We start from the raw sequence: 13,770 nt of genomic DNA on the forward strand, positions 1-13,770 counted from the left end.
CAAGGGAGTTAGCCGAGAATCTTCGTGAGCTATGTTTGGAGATAGTTCCGAGAGGCTATGTAGCAGCATTGGAGATTCAGTCTACTTTGATGGATAAGATCAGAGAAGCCCAGAAGACTGACAAGGAGATTGCTTCTATTAAGGAGAAAATAAGCAAAGGAAAAGCTAAAGGATTTCGTGAGGATGAGCACGATACCTTATGGTTTGAAGACCGTGTTTATGTGCCTAATGATTCGGAGATCAGGAAGTTAATTCTGCAAGAGGCCCATGACTCACCATATTCGATTCACCCAGGAAATACCAAGATGTATTTGGATTTGAAGGATATTTTCTGGTGGACCGGAATGAAGAAGGATATTGCGGAATATGTAGCCATTTGTGATGTATGTCAAAGAGTAAAGGCAGAGCATTAGAAGCCAGCAGGATTGCTACAGCCATTGCCGATACCCGAATGGAAGTGGGATAAACTAGGCATGGATTTTATGACAGGACTTCCCAGAACTCGTTCAGGCTATGACTCGATTTGCGTTGTAGTCGATCATTTGACAAAGGTAGCTCATTTCATTCCGGTAAAGACTACCTATACCAGTGCCAAGTTAGCAAAGATATACATGACCAGAATCGTATGTCTACACGGAGTTCCAAGGAGCATTGTATCAGATAGAGGAACCCAGTTTACCTCAAAGTTCTGGAATCAGTTGCATGAAACTTTGGTTACCAGGCTAGAGTTCAGTACAGCTTTCCATCCACACACAGATGGATAGACCGAGAGAGTCAATCAGATTTTGGAGGATATGCTGAGAGCTTGTGCGCTAGATTATGTATCTAGCTGGGATGGGAATTTGCCATACGTAGAGTTCTCCTATAACAACAGTTATCAATCCAGTTTGAAGATGGACCCTTTCGAAGCCTTGTACGAAAGGAGGTGCAGGACCCCTTTGTCGTGGGATGAAGTTGGAGACCTCCAATTGTTTGGACCAGATCTGATTAAGGAGTCTGAACAGAAGGTAAAATTGATTCGCGATAGGCTCAAGGTAGCCCAGTCCAGGCAGAAGAGCTATGCAGATTCAAAATGCAAGGAGACAGTTTACGAAGTCGGAGACCGGGTTTATCTTCGAGTATCTCCACTTCGAGGAGTTAAGCGCTTTGGAGTTAAGGGAAAGTTAGCACCACATTTTGTAGGACCATACAAGGTTTTGGAGCGTATGGGAGAAGTAGCTTATAAGTTGGAATTGCCTGGAGGATTGTCAGGAGTTCACGACGTGTTCCACGTTTCCCAATTAAAGAGGTGCCATGCAGAGATGGCTGATATACCGCTAAGGGATACAGTGCCGCTGGAAACGATTCAGTTGGACAGTGATTTAACCTATGAAGAGAAACCAGTCAAAATTCTTGAGTATGCCAGTCGAGTCACCCGCAGCAAGGTTATCAAGTTTTTCAAAGTTCAGTGGAGCCACCACACGGAAGATGAAGCCACCTGGGAACGAGAGGAAGATCTGTTGAAGGACCACCCTCACCTATTTTCTAGCCAACCCGAATCTCGAGGGCGAGATTCATCTTAAGGGGGGTAGGTTTGTAACATCCCAAATTTTCAATTTGGAATGTTATACAATAGATCATCATTGCATGTCATATTTATTTGCATTTTGGTTGATCCTAGAAATTTCACGCAACTCAAGGACCCTCGGAGAGAGTTGGGGATTTCGTTATTTTCATATTTGAGTTGTCTCAAATTTTGAAAATAGGATCATTTGATTTTATTTATTTTATCTTCAATTATTTCAATCATAAAAATTATGAGAGAGCGAATAAAATGACTTTCCCAAAATTAGGAAAAATGAAGATTTAATAAATAGATCAATTTTGGTTTTGCTGGAGTTTTGTTTGCGTTTTATTTGGATAGGGAAAAATGCGCGTTTTCGAAAATTGCATTTTAGGTCCGGAGTAAAGTTCATTTTGTTCGGCTCATTTTTAGGAGTCGGGGAAAATTTACTTTAGGTTTTTCGGAGTTCGTTTAGTTTCTTTTCTTTTGTTTTCTGCGCGCGAAACCAGTTAAAAAAAAGGAGCAGCGCCTTGGGCCAAGGCCCAGCCAGCAGGCCGGCCAGCCAGGCCCCAGCCGCGCGTGCGCCAGCGCCTGGTGCAGGAGGCAGCCGCCGCCTCTTGCCTTAGCCGAATCCTTTTAGGATTCTAGGCTAGCCCTTTCCTTTGTTCCGTTTTCTTTTTCATCTAGGATTCCTTTTTCCTACTCTATTTCTTGTCCCCTACCCCAAGTATCCTCTCCCCTCCCCAATATAAATACCCCAACACCCCCCCTCTAAATCATCAAATCAAACCCCAAGCCCCCAAGCCCCAAGCCGCGCCCCACCCCGCGCCCTACGCTGCACCTTGCCCACGCCGCGCTCTACGCCGCACCTTGCCCACGCCGCGCTACCACACACCCACGCCGCCGCCGCACCTTGCCCGCGCCGCCGCCCTACGCCACGCCGCTGGAGCCCCTCGCCAGAGGTTGCCCCGCGTCTCTTTTCCTCGGATCGTTTTCTTCTAATCGTTTCGATTCTTTTCTTCTCTTCTGATTCGTTTTCTAGATCGGTTTTTCGTTTCGGTTTTCTTCTCCGAAACCCTAGATCGGATTCATTTTCTCTTCCGATTTAGTTGCCTTTGGACCGTTCGCCGGACCGTTCGTCTCAACGAACGTGATCACCGGATTCTTCTAGGTTAACGAACGTCCGTTCGTATAACCGTTCTCCTTTTTCTTCTCGTCGGATTTATTCCGCGATCGCGATCTCAGATCCGATCTTCGTTCTAGTTTATCTTCTCGCTCGTTTATCGGAATCAGGTGATTCAAGCGCCTGGAGTTTCGTTTCGAAACCGCCGTTCCGTCTAATCAACTTAAACAAGTTTTTGCCCCGGTAAAATTTGACCTAGTTTCAACTTGCTAGAACTGAGTTGTTTCTTCCGCCGTTTGTTTTCCGTCATCTGTTCGGTTCTTTCTTTCTTTGCAACCGGAGTTCTTAAGTTGAACCTTCTGGTTCGTTCTCTTGTTCGAGTTTACCTATGCATTAGATGAGTACTTATTGTGTGCTTGTTGTTTGTCTGCGATAGATCACCCGGATTGCGCCGCTTGTTACTTCGAAACCCTAGGTCTCGCGGATCATTAGCAAGGAAAGTAACACTTTGATCATACCTTTTCTACAACCCATGTTTTATTGCATTAGATCAATCCTCACACATTGCATGACTAGGATCTAATTAAATTGTGGGATGGGAAGTAGATGAGGTAGTACCTATCACCTGTATTATTATGAAACCTTTGGGAGTTACTTCTACGTTTGCTTATTATGCCATGCTATGCTAGTAGACGTGGATTGGGTGAGTGATATTCCATGATAGATGTGAGTTGATAATTTTAATGGTTTATCTAAGGTGGCAACTTAAACACACATCTGGGTGGATTGAGGCACCTGATGTCTATCAGGACTTGCCTGTTTTTTTTTCGGACCGCCACCCAGGCTCAAAGGGATCATAAGAACTTTCATGCTAGAAACTTCCGTGTGCAGCCACAAGCCATTATGGGCTCTGGCATAGTTGACTAAGTAGTGCGAACTCTTACGGGGTGGACTAGCAGATGTAGGGGTTGTAGGTGGTACGGTCTACCCCACATGTAAGGTGCTAGCGCTTCTGAAAGACTGTGTCTCGATCATCCGTCTTCTCAAACACCATGTAGTGCGAGAAACCAAACGGAGGCGATCGAGTCTTGTGGGGAAAAGTGCGCAAACCTCTGCAGAGTGTACAAACTAATCATGATTAGCCGTGTCCCCGGTTATGGACAACTTGAGTATCTAGTACTTGAATATCATGTGAATCTCAACATGTTACTTCTAATTAATGTTGTTGGGTTTTAATTATTTTTAATTGGGATTGAGAATGCTGTCAACCATTCTCGATGTTTCACAACCACCATGATAGTTAAATAAATTTATTCCTTTGCAGTAGGGAAAAACTGGCTTTATGCAAAACTGTAACCATAGAGCTTTCCACCAGCCATATATGCATATACTATAGCTGTTTCATTCCATTACTCTCTATGTGTTACTTTGCCAGCATATTCCATGTGCTGACCCGTTTTCGGGCTGCAACTTCTCATGTTGCAGACTTTTCAGACGACGAGTAAGGTGTTTTAGGTCGTGGTTCTATACTCAGTGATGCCGTTGGAGTTGATGGACCCATTTATCTTCCAAGTCTTCCGCTGTTATCGACACTAGATGGCCTTAAGCCATGTTTATTGTAATAAGTTCTCTTTGAGACAATGATGTAATAAGTGTGTGATTTCCACTCTGCTATAAATCCTTCGATGTACTGTGTGGTGTCAGCATTACTGATCCAGGGATGACACCTGAACTTCTACGTTTGCTTATTATGCCATGCTATGCTAGTAGACGTGGATTGGGTGAGTGATATTCCATGACAGATGTGAGTTGATAATTTTAATGGTTTATCTAAGGTGGCAACTTAAACACACATCTGGGTGGATTGAGGCACCTGATGTCTATCAGGACTTGCCTGTTTTTTTTTCGGACCGCCACCCAGGCTCAAAGGGATCATAAGAACTTTCATGCTAGAAACTTCCGTGTGCAGCCACAAGCCATTATGGGCTCTGGCATAGTTGACTAAGTAGTGCGAACTCTTACGGGGTGGACTAGCAGATGTAGGGGTTGTAGGTGGTACGGTCTACCCCACATGTAAGGTGCTAGCGCTTCTGAAAGACTGTGTCTCGATCATCCGTCTTCTCAAACACCATGTAGTGCGAGAAACCAAACGGAGGCGATCGAGTCTTGTGGGGAAAAGTGCGCAAACCTCTGCAGAGTGTACAAACTAATCATGATTAGCCGTGTCCCCGGTTATGGACAACTTGAGTATCTAGTACTTGAATATCATGTGAATCTCAACATTTTACTTCTAATTAATGTTGTTGGGTTTTAATTATTTTTTAATTGGGATTGAGAATGCTGTCAACCATTCTCGATGTTTCACAACCACCATGATAGTTAAATAAATTTATTCCTTTGCAGTAGGGAAAAACTGGCTTTATGCAAAACTGTAACCATAGAGCTTTCCACCAGCCATATATGCATATAGTATAGCTGTTTCATTCCATTACTCTCTATGTGTTACTTTGCCAGCATATTCCATGTGCTGACCCGTTTTCGGGCTGCAACTTCTCATGTTGCAGACTTTTCAGACGACGAGTAAGGTGTTTTAGGTCGTGGTTCTATACTCAGTGATGCCGTTGGACTTGATGGACCCATTTATCTTCCAAGTCTTCCGCTGTTATCGACACTAGATGGCCTTAAGCCATGTTTATTGTAATAAGTTCTCTTTGAGACAACGATGTAATAAGTGTGTGATTGCCACTCTGCTATAAATCCTTCGATGTACTGTGTGGTGTCAGCATTACTGATCCAGGGATGACACCTGAGCACAGAGCGCTTGATCCATTCGGATCGGGTCGCGACAGAAGACGAGGCAAGCCTAGACGACGACGAATTCGTCGTGCCTGAGGATCCCGTCGAACAAGAGTGCTTCAAGCGCCGGCTTATAGCCACAACAAATAGCCTTAAGAAAAAGCAATAGCAGCTTCAAGCTGATCAGGATTTGCTAGCTGACAGATGGACTGAAGTCCTTGCGGCCGAGGAATATAAACTCGAACACCCCTCCAAGAGTTACCCAAAGTGCAGGTTGCTATCCCGACTGGAGGAGGAAGCACCAAAACCTACATCTCCAGCGTATGACGCGGCTGATCGACCACCTCGTGGCCGCGACAAAGTGGCATTTCAACCAAAAGCTCAGCCCGCACCCCGACGCCATTCAAATAAAAATGTCAAGGCATGGGGAAATATGCCAGACCTGCGAGACGTATTGGAGGACAAAGCAAAACACGCAAGATTGATCTACAGATCACGAGGGCGCACCACTATGCGAGACGATAACCGTCACGCTGGATACAGTAAAAGTAAATTCGGCCGGGCCAAACACAGCGGACAAGACTAATTTGAGCTGCATCGCGGTATAGCCCAGTACAGAGGAGCCGCACACCCCCTATGCTTCACAGACGAAGTAATGGATCACCAAATCCCAAAGGGTTTCAAACCCGTCAATATCGAATCATACGACAACACAACAGATCCTGCGGTATGGATCGAGGACTTCCTCCTGCACATCCACATGGCCTGCGGTGATGATCTACACACCATCAAATACCTCCCACTTAAACTCAAAGGACCAGCTCGGCATTGGCTCAACAGCCTGCTAGCAGAATCCATTGGCTGTTGGGAAGATCTGGAAGCCGCATTCCTCGACAACTTCCAGGGCACTTATGTGCGACCACCAGATGCCGATGACTTGAGCCACATAATTCAACAGCCATAGGAATCGGCTAGGAAATTCTGGACACGGTTCCTGACAAAGAAAAATCAAATCATCGACTGTCCGGATGCAGAGGCCCTAGCAGCTTTTAAGCACAACATCCGCGATGAGTGGCTCGCCCAGCACCTTGGCCAGGAAAAGCCAAAATCTATGGTAGCCCTCATGACACTCATGACCCGCTTTTGCGCGGGAGAAGACAGCTGGCTAGCTCGCAGCAATAATATATCAAAGAACCATGGTACTTCGGATACTAAGGATGCCAATGGCAGGTCACGTCGCAACAAACACAAGCGCCGCATCAACAATGACAATACCGAGGATACGACAGTCAATGCCGGATTCAAAGGCTCTAAACCTGGTCCGCGGAAAAAGCCATTCAAAAGAAGCACTCTGGGCCCGTCCAGTTTGGACCGTATAATCGATCGCTCGTGACAAATACACGGCACCCCCGACAAGCCAGCCAACCACACCAACAGGGATTGTTGGGTGTTCAAGCAGGCCGGCAAGTTAAATGCCAAAAACAAAGATAAGGGGTCACATGGTGATGACGAGGAGGAGCCCCGGCAGCCGAACACCGGAGGACAGAAGAGGTTCCCCCCACAAGTGCGGACGGTGAACATGATATACGCAACCCACATCCCCAAGAGGGAGCGGAAGCGTGCGCTAAGGAACGTATATGCGTTGGAGCCAGTCGCCCCAAAGTTCAACCCATGGTCCTCCTGTCTGATCACCTTCGATCGCAGGGACCATCCCACTAGTATCCGTCATGGCAGATTCACCGCACTGGTCCTAGACCCAATCATCGACGGATTTCACCTCACTCGAGTCCTTATGGACGGAGGCAGCAGCCTGAACCTGCTTTATCAGGACACAGTGCGCAAAATGGGTATAGACCCCTCAAGGATCAAACCCACAAGAACGACCTTCAAAGGCGTCATACCAGGTGTAGAGGCCCATTGCACAGGCTCAGTCACACTGGAAGTGGTCTTCGGATCCCCGCATAACTTCTGAAGCGAGGAGTTAATCTTTGATATAGTCCCGTTCCGCAATGGCTATCATGCACTGCTCGGGTGAACCGCATTTGCGAGATTCAATGTGGTACCGCACTATGCATATCTCAAGCTCAAGATGCTAGGACCTCGGGGGGTCATCACAGTTAATGGAAACACAGAGCGCTCTCTCCGCACGGAGGAGCACACTGCGGCCCTCACAGCAGAAGCACAAAGCAGCCTCTTAAGGCAATCCACCAGTTCGGCGATTAAAGACCCGGACACCTTCAAGCGCGCCCGGAGTCATCGGCAACAAGACCGCCTGGCACGTTCCGAGCTCGCATAGCAATGCGGCCCCCACCCCAGTCCCAGCCAAACGGCAAAATCCGTGCCACGCGTACATAATTACGCATTGAAAATACCATGGGCACAGGTGGGGAGGGGGGCACGACTACGGCACACCCCAAGACGCGGCTCAACTGCACTAGGGGCTTCCCGCCTTATTATTTTTTCTCTCTTTCAGGACTTTACTTTCTGGAAACCCCGTCCGGCAGTATGTTTGCCGGACACATGATATAGCACCAAGGAGTCAGAAAGCTACGTCGCATCATGGAATTCCCAGGTGGTCTCCGATAACGAGTGAAATACCTGCTTTAAATACCATTCCTCAGCTTGCCCTTGGAGGGGACAAGTCAAATAGTCCTATCTTTTTGCTTATCGCACTAATTGTATCATTCTGCTTCGACACACCTTTTTGAATAAACAATGCATAGCACTAGACTATTACCACATTCTCTATTCTTTCTTTTTTATACATATATATGTTCATTCATGACATTAAACACCCGTACACTCTGGTACGGCCAATACGCCAGGGGCTTCAACGTACCCCATAATACGGCGTGAGAAGTCCGAACACTTTCGATAGTGCGGCACCCCAAACTTATGGAATTATATGCATCAGCTCCGAATCATGTCTTGGGTCAATAGTTGGGTTTGCCCGGCTCCCATGTTTTGGTACCTTACGTTCCGCTATATCGGCTAAGGTAGCACTGGGAGAACTACTGCGATTGTGCCCCGGTTCAGCTGGGCTAAGCACCTCAGTAGAGAAAGCTAAAACTGACTGTCATGATAAGGCGAGAGACTGGTCGCTGTTCGAGAGGTCTCGAGTCCCTAAAGACTTGTGCCGCTTAGAGCGAGGAGTCGGCTTTGTCCCGCTTAAGGCGTGTATAGCGCCCCGGAGTCGGTCTTCCGAATACTAGGGGCTTCGCCAAAATTTAAAATTGTAGACTTCTATGGCTAAGTGAGAGTGATGAAGCATTATAGTCCGATTGCCTTGTTCATTGAGCTAAGCACCTCCCTCGAAGGACCCAACAATGGGATAAAGAGTGCTCAGATTTATCCCGAACACCCCAGCACTCGTGGCATGGGGGCAGAAGCCGACGACTGGCCATCTCTCAGATTTGATAAACAGCCGCACAAAAGGTAATATTTTAAATTCAAACAAGCGTTGCATAACGCATATGAACAAGTTTTCATAATACAGTATCACACGAGCAAGTTCATTCAAATATTACATCCTTCGCACACTCGTCCACTACAAGACGGGCGCCCTTCAGGACACCCTCATAACACATCTCGGGGTGGTGATGCTCCTTGCCCTGCGGCGGCCCCTCCTTCACCGGCTTCTCGGCGTCCATCTTGGCCTAGTGCACCTTTGCACGGGCAAAAGCCCGGCGGGCACCTTCGATACAGATGGACCGCTTGATGACTTCCAGCCGTGGGCAAGCATCCACAAGCCGCCTCACCAGGCCGAAGTAGCTGTTGGGGAGGGAGTCGCCAGGCCACATCCGGACTATAAAGCCCCTCATGGCCTGTTCAGCCGCCTTGTGCAGCTCGACCAGTTGCTTCAGCTGGTCGCTCATAGGCATCGGGTGTTCGGTCCCAGTATACTGGGACCAGAACAACTTCTCCATCGAGCTTCCCTCCTCGGCCTGGTAATGTTTTGCGGCATCCGACACGCTGTGGGCCAAATCTGCGAATGCTCCTGGAGAGCTCCGGACTCGGGTAAGTAACAGGTAATTTACTTTCACATGCTTGCTTTGCATATTGAATGTCTTACCCGCTGCTATTTTATTCATCGCCTCAATCTCCTAGAGGGCTTTTTGGCCTTCGGCCTTGGCACGCTTTGTGCTCTCGAGGGCCGCGGCAAGCTCAGACTCTCGCGTCTTCGAGTCAAGCTCCAAAGCCGCGTGCTTCGTCACGAGAGCTTGGAGATCTTGCTGCACCTCGCCCACCCGTGCCTCTTGTTTTTCCCGCTCGGTGCGCTCCTTGGCCACTTTGTTTTCGGCCTCGGACAGCGCTTGCTTCAGGGTTGCCACTTCGGTCGTGGCCCTGGCACATTCACGATGATCCTATCATTTCGCAACCACATTTTTCTTTTATATATAGACAAGGTATTACTTACCTTTGTTCTCCTCGAGCTGCCTCTTGGCAAGGCTGAGGTCTTTCTCGGACCCCTCGAGGTCCTGCTTCAGTGCGGCGACCTCCGCAGTCAGTGCGGCAGAGGTCAGCAACGAAGCCTGCATACGCATACAGACATACTTATATTAGACTCCTGCGGATATTATTTGATCCTCTATTCGGCTTTTCTTTGTGAACACCAAACAGAGCATCAGGGGCTACTGTCTATGCAGTAATATTTTTCCTATATTTTAAATACTTACCTCAAAGCCTGTTAGAAGGCTGGCACAGGCTTCAGACAGTCCGCTCTTGGCGGACTGAACCTTCTTGATCACCGTACTCATAATAGTGCGGTGCTCTTCATCGATGGAAGCGCCACGAAGCGCTCCCAGCAGGTTGTCCGGTGCCTCTGGATGGACAGAGGTCACCGGCACGGGCGTCTTGCCCCTTTTGGAAGGGGGCCGCCTGCCCGAGTCCGGAACCACTGGAGGTTCCGGCGCGGTGTTCGGCTGAGAGCTGAACTTGGAGCCCCCGAGAGCCTTGCTCCCTCTGCTCCTGGAGTCCGGAAGGTCGCCTTGAGGCGCCCCCAGGACTGTCTCCCCCCGGCTCGGTGCCCCTTGAGACAATACCTCGGCATTGTCCGTAGGGCAAGGAGAGGAGGCAGTTGGAAGTGTATCACTGTTCATGTCCGATGAGTCCAAGGAACCGTCTGACGATGATACATCGATACGGGCTTGGGGCGGACTGCATAATCATATTTGATGTTAGGAGAAGCAGTGCGACAAAGGTATGCTATGAGTTACTCTGGTATCCAAATACTTACGACTTCGCCAGGGGCTTGGCCCTGAGCAGCCACTCGTCTTCACCATTGGCGGCGGTGGTGGAGCAGTCCGAAAGGAGAGTCCTTCCCTTCTTGGACCCTTCGGCCTCCCCGGTTGGGGCGGCCTTCCTTTTCTTGTCTCCCCCGGTTGGAGGGGGAGAATCTTCATCTTTCTTCTCCTCGTTTTCACGGGAGGAATGCGTCTCGATGTCATCGGACGATGAGTCCGATATCACCTGGCGCCGGGAACTCTTTCGGGTTCCCTTGGCCTTCTTCTTGGTCTTCTCTGGCACCTCATAAGGGGCCGGAGTCCGCATCTCCATCAGGAGAGCGTCCGCAGTGTCTTCGGGCAGAGGGGCCGGATAGTTAATCTGCTCTGATGTCTCCACCCAGTCCTGTCAAAGGCATGGGAGCTCAGACCCCGCACATGGTTAAGCTATGGGAAATAAATATCCTACCAGATGTACAGAACTTACCGAATTCGCAGGGCGCTTCGCGCTTAGCCCGCGGTCCTCGGTAAGCGAAGGAGGGACCTTGGCACCCTTGAATAGCACCCTCAGACGTCCTTATGCATCGTGTCGAAGAGCTCGTGTAGAGTCTGGTGCTGGGCCGGGTCGAACTCCCATAAGTTGAAATCCCGTTGTTGACACGGGAGGATTTGGCGGAAGAGCATGACCTGGACTATGTTGACAAGCTTGTGTTTCTTTCTTATCATGTTCCGGATACACTTCTGGAGTCCGTCCAGCTCCACCGATGAACCCCAGGACAGGCCCTTCTCCTTCCAAGAAGTGAGCCGCATGGAGATTCCGGATCGAAACTCGGGGGCCGCCACCCACTTGGTGTCGCGCGGCTCGGTGATGTAGACCCACCCCGATTGCCACCCCTTTATGGTCTCCACGAAGGAGCCCTTGAGCCATATAACGTTGGGCATTTTGCCCACCATGGCTCCGCCGCATTCCGCTTGTTGGCCGCCCACCACCTTCGGCTTGATATTGAAGGTCTTCAGCCACAGGCCGAAGTGGGGCCGGATGCGGAGGAAAGCCTCGCACACGACGATGAATGCCGAGATGTTGAGGATGAAATTCGGGGCCAGATCATGAAAGTCCAGCCCATAATAGAACATGAGGCCACGGACGAATGGATGGAGGGGAAACCCTAGTCCACGGACGAAGTGGGGGAGGAAAACCACCCTTTCATGAGGTTCCGAGGTAGGGATGACCTGCCCCACGACTGGCAGCCGGTACGCGATATCCGCAGCTAAGTATCCGGCTCCACGTAGCTTTTTGATGTGTCCCTCCATGACGGAGGAGGCCATCCACTTGCCTCCCGCTCCGGACATGTTTGGAGAGAGTTGAGGAGAAGGATGTGGACTTGGGCGTTGGAGCTCGAGTGCGCGAGAATGGATGGGCAAGGAGGAAGAAGGCGTGGGTAGAAAAAGGTGAGACCTTATCCCTTTATAAGGGCGGACGAAACTATGCACCCCCCGCCAGCCTGGTAAAACTCGCTTATCCCCCAAGTGCCATAATTGGTGGCGCGGTTGGGTTACCCATGTTCGTATTGATGAGAATCCCGTAATAAGGGGAACACGATCTCTGCTTTGACAAGACGTGTCAAGAAACCACCTCGCGTTATGTGCGGGGCTGGTTAAAGAAAAACGGTTCAAATAATTACCGGGCCGTGGCGTGATGTCATACTGCCAAAACTTGTCAGCAGATTAGATTTGTGGAAATATTATTCTCTCTACGGTGGTATGTGGAACTTATTTTGCAGGGTCGGACACTACCCTTGTATTCAAACTCTTCTGTGGTGTATTCGGAGGAGGAACCCGCCTTGCAATGCCGAAGACAACACTGCACGCCGGACTCATCGTCATTGAAGCCTGGTTTAGGGGCTACTGAGGGAGTCCTGGATTAGGGGGTCTCCGGACAGCTGGACTATAACCTTTGGCCGAACTGTTGGACCATGAAGACACAAGATTGAAGACTTCGTCCTGTGTCCGGATGGGACTCTACTTGGCGTGGAAGGCAAGCTAGGCAATACGGATATGTATATCGCCTCCTTTGTAACCGACCTTGTGTAACCCTATCCCCCTCCGGTGTCTATATAAACTGGAGGGTTTTAGTCCATAGGACAACATACAATCATACCATAGGCTAGCTTCTAGGGTTTAGCCTCTCCGATCTCGTGGTAGATCAACTCTTGTACTACTCATATTATCAAGAATAAATCAAGCAGGACGTAGGGTTTTACCTCCATCAAGAGGGCCCGAACCTGGGTAAAACATCGTGTCCCCTGCCTCCTGTTACCATCCGCCTTAGACGCACAGTTCGGGACCCCCTACCCGAGATCCGCCAGTTTTGACACCGACAACGACCATGTAGAGGCGAAATGCCTCTTTAATGCAAATAAACGAGTTCTCCCGGCAAGCTATCCTGATGGTGCCCTCTGTGCCTGCTAGAGAATCACATCTGCCGGGTTACAAACAAAGGGCCCAGCTCCTTGTCAATCTCCTTTTAGTAAAGGCTACTGCAACCATTTTGACCGAAGCAGCATTCGGGTCAGGGATGGGAGCACCTGAGTTTAAAAGAGAGTGGCGAGGTTTTCTAATGCACAAGTCACATGTTACGAACATGAATGGGCAAGAAGTGAACTTTATCTGTTTGGTTTGCCGAGGATTGCCGTGCCGGGTAGTCCTCCCAACTTCTTGCCGGAGCCAGGTCCTTGGCGGAATCGAGCGTCCTTGCCGCGACTGGAAAGAAGAGAGGACAGGAGCATGGAACTTTGGTGGTCCATTAACATTTGTTGGAATAAAAAAGCAATACAATATCCTGGACAAGCATGTATATACGTATACACATAAACATGGAAATCAACGGGAAACTGTACATACTAAGGTTTTTTCTGACTGTGCACAGGGTCTGCGCATGGCTTTGTACATAGGGTTACATGACTTGCAGGCAAGGCTAGTACAAAAAGGGGGTTGCCGGGGCTCCCGGCAACCATGCCTTAGGGGTAAAACTTGCGAAGATGTTCGATATTTCAGGGATTGCTCACCAGAATGCCGTCTTCGGTCTC

Source organism: Triticum urartu, chromosome 7, assembly GCF_003073215.2.
Source record: "Triticum urartu cultivar G1812 chromosome 7, Tu2.1, whole genome shotgun sequence".
NCBI classification, from domain to species: Eukaryota; Viridiplantae; Streptophyta; class Magnoliopsida; order Poales; family Poaceae; genus Triticum; species Triticum urartu.